Source organism: Salvia miltiorrhiza, chromosome 3 (genome assembly GCF_028751815.1).
Source record: "Salvia miltiorrhiza cultivar Shanhuang (shh) chromosome 3, IMPLAD_Smil_shh, whole genome shotgun sequence".
In the NCBI taxonomy this organism is placed as follows: Eukaryota; Viridiplantae; Streptophyta; class Magnoliopsida; order Lamiales; family Lamiaceae; genus Salvia; species Salvia miltiorrhiza.
Genome location: NC_080389.1, coordinates 29,540,388 through 29,548,325, shown reverse-complemented (window position 1 = coordinate 29,548,325; position 7,938 = coordinate 29,540,388).

The window sequence follows — 7,938 nt, the reverse complement described above, 5'->3', positions numbered from 1 at the left end:
CTCATCAATGCCTAGGGACCACTTGTGAGCCAAGTCTGCATTGGTCTGGCTTATCATGTTGGCTCATATGCATTAGTTTTGATTTTTGCCTTTTTCATTTAATTGCATTAATTTAAATTATATTTAATTTAATTTAAATGCCCAATTTAAATAACACATTTTCGTAATTTAAAATTATATTAATTTAAATTATTAAAATTAAATTAATTAAGAATATTGAAAATTAAAATAATTAAATAGATCATTTTAATGTTTAGCAAAGCCCACACTAATTTTAAAAGCTCAAACTAATTTTAAAAGCCCATCATTTAATTATATGGATTATTTTAAAAGCCCACTAACAAACTCTCTCTCTCTCTCTCACAACGGTTCCACATTGTTCATCTTATCCATTTTTCTTTTCCTCTCTGTGCGGCTGAGGCTTTTCCAGCAGGTAAGTATTTGTTTTTTTTTTAATTATTATTATTCTCGCACGTGTATGACACACTCAGACCATTAAAGGAGGATGAGTCGGGACTCGAGCCAGCATACCCTACATCGGTCGGCTCATCGCCGAAATCGACTCGAGCTAGGCGATGAGTCAGACCGATGTGGATGCTATTACAATATCAACTAGAAATTTCGAGATCCCTTGCACGCGCAAGCCAGATAGCTTTTGGAAGCGGGATTACCGGTTAGTCACGATCACAAGTGGAAATTCAGAACATTGAACGATGCCTATCAACCAAACCACGTGGCAATGGTGTAACGTTTAAAGAAATTTCATTTACTCATTGTTTTTTTTTTTTTTGTTATGTGTTTTTGAGTTAATGGCCAGAAAATACACGAACTTTTACCGATTTGCATTTTGGACATAACTATAAAAAATAGCTCCACAATGCATCATCTTTTGATTTAATTGAAATGTACACACTGCGAAAGTTCTGATTAGGATTAATTTTGACCGTCCATGACGTGGACAACATTTAACATTGTGTAGTAGTACGCGTGGCTATTTTTTTACACGATGGCAACATGTTGGGTCCCGGAGGGTCACTGAACTGGTGTGGGGGGGGGGAGGAGAAATACACCAGTAGGCTATTTTAAAAATAAAACTTCTTTCGATGACTCAAGTAGGTAGAGTTGACGTGATTAGTGAAAATTAAGATCAGTTAAAAGAAGGGGTAGAGTGATACTGAAATTGTTTCAATGGATAACTTCAGTATGAAGAACTGTAACACCCCGTATTTAGTTACCTTACAATAGTATCGAAATACTATCGAGAGTTAAGGACTAACGTACTAAAGTCGAGAGGAAGTTATCGATGGATGGTAATATGAGTGAAATAGAGATGTTAAGAGAATTGAGAATGATGTTAGAGCTAAGATGGAGATGTTATTTGTTTTCGAGTTGAGACGAAGTGCGAGAGATAGAGTCGAGGTAGTGATTGAGAATTTCTATAGAGAGGATTAATCTAGAGTGACGATTAGAGTAATGACGAGTGATGATCTGTTTTAATGTGATAACTTTGTGAGTTATTTATTTGACGTTATGTGATTTATATGATACGTGCGCACTTATATTATTTGAGTCAGTATAATTTTCGAAATTAGCACAAATGATTTGAATTACCGTCGCACACTCCTACACTCACAATCAATTTTTTTATCCCTTTCTCACATGTGGATAATTAGCCGGATTAGGCTTGCTGCTAAGGGGGAGACAAGTTACTATTGAGCATTTAATGCTACTTATCTTATGGAATAAGAATCTTGTTAAAACCGAAGCGTCTCTCTCTCTCTCCGTCATTTCTCATCATTTTCGGCCCTTCAACTTCTTCTCTCTCCCGCACGACATTCTCTCTCCTCCATTGGAGACTAAGCTCGAAGCTTCACCAGTCATAACTGAGATAAAATACTCCGCTAAATCTACCCTTAAACACTTTCCACGCTTGTTTCAAGAAGATTTGTTGAGTTATAACCTGAAGAAATCCATAAAAGACGCCATTTTTCTTGAAACTCTTCGAGTAAGTGTTCTGATCCTTTAAGTCTAGACTTGCTGTGAGAAGTTGTGGTGATATGTGTGTGTAATAAGATGTTTTAAGCATGAGAAACTGCCCCTTCTCCTTTCTTCTTCATTTTAAACTTGGGTTCATGCTCTATAAAAATCCTTCTTTTCTTTAATGGAGATGAGAAATGTGTTATATGTGTTGTTTTGGGTGTTATATGATGTTTTGAAGTGATTAACATGTATTTTGCAAAACCGAGTCTTGAGATATGAGTTTTTACAAAAATTAGTTGAGATAAGATTTTGGGAAAGATCTGTAAAGTGATGTCTTGCAAGATGTTTTGATGTTGAGTAAGAACTCGTGATAGGATTAACGTGATTTTGATGATTTTAGAGTTTGTAGAGTTCGTGAGTGAGTTATGATGTATGATAAGTTTAGATGTTTTTTAGTGTTTGATGATGTTTTAGAATGAAAAAGTTGATGAGTTTTCGAGTTGCTCTTGACTACACCGTTCTGTCTTGAGTCTTGCTCTACTCGGAACCGAGAAGTCATTCCTCGGGAATGCCAGAGAAATCGTTTCCCCGCTGGCATGCCAGAGAAATCGTTTCCCTGCTGGCACGCTAGAGAATTCATTTCCCCGCTGCCCTGTCAGCGAGTTCGATTCCTCTGAGTTCGATTCCTCTGAGTTCGATTCCTCTGACGATCGATTCCTATGACGTTTGATTTCTCTGACGTTTGATTCCTCTGGCGACAGAGAGTTCGCCATTCCTCTGACATTTCTCTGCTACTATGCCAGAGAGTTCATGATTTCGCTGCCTTGGCAAGTTGATTCCTCTGCCCTAGCGCGTATTTTCTCCGCTGTTCTGTCGAGCTACTCCGCTCCGCTCTGCTGAGTTTTCCACTCCGACCACCGAGCATTCCTCTGCTCTGGTCTACGAGTCAACTTGTGTTTGCTTACTTGTGATATGCTTTTAAGTGAGTTGTATGCTTTAGTGTTTATGCATGCTTATGTGCTTGATTGCTTTTAATCTAGCCCTTGAGTGTTAAGTTGAGAATAAGATTAGAGTTTTTATCATAGAGTTGAGCGATTAGACGGAGATAAGCTGGAGAATAATTGTGATGAGTGTTATAACAAGATTAAGGTTAAGCTTTTTGTGAGGAAGTTTCTAACTAATTCCTCATTTGTCACATGCACTACTCCGACGTTACAACTGCAGAGACCAGTCGAGGACGTAAGTGAAGATCTTCCCGAGTACCACCTCCAGTAAGCCGAGCACTACAGGTGGGCAGTATGTTGAGTATGAAATTATACCGAGTTTTCTGAAATGATTTATTGATGTTATGAACTTATCAAATGTTGAGTTAAAATGATGTTTATGAACTGTTTGACTTGCCAATATTTCTAATGATGAACTTGTGTGTTACCCTCTACTGATGAGACGAATTCGGATCCTGCCACAAGCGGGGTTGTGTACACAGAGGTGACTGTGAGCCGTCTACGGGTCGGCCGGTCACGGTACTTGAGAAGGAGGCCTACTTCTCAGTACCTTGATGATGATAAGTTGTAGATGCGGTACATGCATGTTGATTATTTTTGTCTGCAGACACTTCCTTATGATGATTGATTATGAAAACTGCATACACAGCTTCTTTGACGTTAACTAAATTTCTGTGTATTGCTGATGTTATGGCAAGCTTCAAACATATAGCTCTAAGAGCACTTTTCTTGTCTTTCGGCGCCTGCCCACTGAGTATTATGTACTCACGTCCTGCATATATTTCTAAATGTGCAGGATAAGCATGGTCGGAGGATGGCATGGTGTTGGCATGGATCGTTGTTTCGAGTGATCATATTTTGATGTCTTTTCGCCTCTATGGCAGCATGATGTTTTTGAAGTTGTTCTTGGCTTCCTTAAGAAATACACTCTCGGCTATATGTCCCCATACATATAGTTTGATCACCTTTTGTTGTGTAACTCTGTATATATTAGAATCCTTGTACATATTTGAACTACGACCTTTTGGTTATGTTGATACAAAACTCCGATGCTTGACTCTTATAGAAATACCGATGTTCATAATCTAGAAGAATGATAAAGTTATTACGAGTTGTTTTCGCTTCCGCACAAAGACGAGATTAGTTTTTCCAGCCTTTGTTTCCTTCTTTCATTTAGTCGTATCGATACCCGGTCTACGCTATCACTGGCTAGGCGGCGGGCTGCGACAGAGTGGTATCAGAGCAGGTTCGTCTGCTCTGAGTATGTTTCTTGACTAAGTCGAACTTTGCTAGCACCTGTCCTTAAATGGAGTCCTAGTCTAAATTTGAATCTTAGGCTAGTTGAGAGTTTTCTTGGAAACAACACCCCAACACCCCATCTCCGCCTGCTTACCGAGGTAAGAGTTCTTGATGTTCATGATGTTCTTGATGTTTTGGATGTTCTTTACTGCTTCTAAGATGGGTTTTAAGCTTGTTTTCACTAATGAGTTAACGAATTGGTTTAATGATGGAACTGCTTGAGGAGATGGAGTTGAAGGAATATTAAACCGAATTAACGTTCCGCTTTGCCCGATGATCGTTTCTTGGATTATTATCAATTTATCACACAACGATTAATCCTAACATGCTCCTATGAATTTAACAGCTGCACGTTGGAGTTCAGAAATACCTGAAGAATTCAGAAGAATTCGTCAATCTGTCGCTGAACAGGTCAGCCAACTTCAACGCTCCGTTTGACCCCTCAAACGACCTCCAATCGTATTTTGTGCAGAAATACGACTTCTTCGTCTTCGAAAGAGCTTTCCGTGGCCACCTGATTCGTCTGAATCGGAGTTCTTTGGAGGAAGTTATGGCCGTTTTACGGAGACTGCCAGAACTTGGTTTCCTGCGAAAATCTGACTCCAGCTCTGATCTTCTCGACTGTATCCCGCTCAATTCCCAACGTTGGATGGACAACAAGCTATGGAAATTCCCAAGACAGAATGACCACTCACGTTTCCTGCGCCTCCCTCTGCTCTCAAAACCCTAATTTTTATCAGTGTATTTTCCTGAGAGCTGACAGCTGTATTTAATAATACAGAAAGGAGGAGGAGGCGCCACTTTTAGTGAGAGGGCCGAAAATCTGTCTTCTTGGGCTAGGAGACATTGGGCCAGCCCAGGGACCAGATACAAGGAATAAAGATGGGCCTCAAATAAATTAATTTATCCATGGTCAGCCCAGACCATAATTAATTAATAAATATCAGTTCATTCCACTAGAGAATCGATACTGACTTACCCCTTTATTGCCGGTGATGAGTCGGGGCTTGTATTTAGACTTACTAAATCTCCGTATTTAAAATATCCGACATCCATTAATTAATTAGAGCTCTGACAGCTTAAATTAATTAATGGGTAAAGGTGCAGATTAGTCCCTAAAGTAGACCCCCCTAGAGCGTTTAGCCCCCCACACTCGACTTTGGTGCAAATACCTCCCCTATAGTACATAAAAAATATGCAACTTAACCCACGAAGAAAACGGACGTCTAACACCGTTTCCTTGAATTTTTTTTATTTTTTTCTTTTATTTTGTAGTGGGTCCCACCACCACCTCCATTCCTCCTCCGACCACCACCACCACCACCACCTGCTCAGGAATCGCGCTCAATCCGAAGTCGGAGACCTTGAGGTTGTCGTCCTCATCGAGGAGGATGTTCTCCGGCTTCAAATCGCGGTGGTAGACGCCGCGGGCGTGGTAAACCACATAACCAAGCTACGACCTTGCTCATTCGGACTTATCATTCTCTTGTATACTCACTTGCAACCTATGGCTTTACGGCATTCTGGTAGCAAGATTTTCTTAGTATACAACCATATTCTTAATGGATTGCTCCATTGAGGCGTGCCAGAAATCTACATTCTCGTCTTCCACTAATTCCAAGTAGATATCTGGGTCGATTCTCTTATATTCACTACCAGGGACTGAATCCAAAGATTCTCCCAAGAACATAAATCGATCGGGTTGTCCCACAACCCTCCCACTACAATGGATCTGTGGTGGCACATGTGTGTCAACAGTGCGTGCAGTGTCTTGTGGTACAAAAACCTTGCACACTTGGCTTGGGTGATGGAATCGCCTGTCTAATGTCTTCAATTTCTTGAAGTACACTATCTGACTTGGATTAGTGATTACTCCCATAGTCCACTTCTAAGAATCGTGTGTCATTGCTAATAACCACCTTCTGATTCTTTAGGACTAATTGCAAAGATACATAACTCATCATCGAACATATTTTTTTTTTCAAAGAGTGACCTATTTCTTCCCTCCACCACACCATTTTATATAGGGATTACATGGTGTAGTAAACTGGGTTGGAATCCCAAACACTGACAATGAATCAGAAAAGATCATTCCTAACACATTATTGGCCCTTTATCCCCTTTGTCATGAATGACCTGGTCTCCATCTTTTCCTCTATACAGGATTCGCAGGTTCGAAATAGTACAACCTGGATTGAATCCAATGTACTTATTTAGACACGAGCCTTTGGATCCTATTAAGATAGATGTGACCTATTTCTAGGGTATCAATATATGTGTAAGATCCTCATGAGAGATTAGCCTTAACTTTTCTCTTTCTTTTGTTCGATGATGTAAATGCAATATAAAGGTATTTTGTAGACAAGTTATAGTATGAAGAGAGATGTTCAAAATACCAGAATAGACAACTTTGTCATTTCTTATGATAGAAACACCACTATCAAAAATGACATAAGATCCATCCATTCAAAATTTTGGAACATGATAAGGAACTCTCAAAAACTAAACTATGTCTTTAGAACTTAAAGACAAGGCTTCAATTGCAACAACTGCGACTCTAGTCACGTTGCCTATGAAGACAATCATCTCATCACTTCTCAGCTTCCTTGTCAGCTTAAAAAGCCATGCAAGGTGTAACAATCATTATCAGTTTCTCTCGTTATCCACTACTCACAACTGAGTAGAAAATGAGCTGATATGTCTCAGTTACTATAGCAAGTGAAGTACCTTAACCCTTTGCCTTGAGTATCGAAAGAAAAAATCTTCAATACTCAATCTTATCACACCACTACTCCCACTATTTCCCTTGTCTTTCTTGCCTCTTGGACCCTTCTTCTTCCCGTCATTCGACGAAGAAGATGGCTCTCTTTTGGCAATAACAAGTGCTTGCACATCTCTTTCCCACAACTTCCTTAGCCGTAACTAGAGTAACTCAAAAGAAGTATCTTTCTTGCTCATAACAGCATTGAGGCGGAAGTTCTTAATTAAAAGACTTGGGAAGAGAGTTCAGGATAATATCGACTTTTGCCTCACCGTCGATACTCCCACTGAGCAAGTCAAGTACGTCAAAATTTGCATGACATGCTCGTGCACTGAGCTGTACTCACTCATAAAAATAACAAGATTACTCTCATTAAATTTAAATGAGCAGCTCAGTCCGACTCTCCGAACACTTTCTTAAGATTCAGCATGATGCTAATAGCATCTTCCATGCCCTGATGTTGGAGCTACAAAGTTTGTGACATTATACTCATAATATAGCATATAGCCATATTATTCGTCACATGCCACCTTTTATGCAGTTCCTCTTTCCCATCAGTTGTCTCATTGTTCGGACCATAAGAACGTGGAGTAGTAAGCAACACAAAAAATTGTGTTAGTTTGTGATAAAGATAAAAATCCAAAACTGCGTTTCCATTTTATATATGTGGACCGGTTAAAAGACATTGTGCAAGAATAAAGAAACAGGAGACATAGACATATCTGAAAGTAAACAAATAAACATGTAAGAACATGAAGCACATAATTCGTAACAATAATATTGTAACCTTTTGATAAAACAATATTATTGAAACCTCCAACCGCTCAAAGAATTCCATGTGCAAGCCACGCGGGTGGACGTTTACACACGAACTCCTCAACTAGACTATTTACC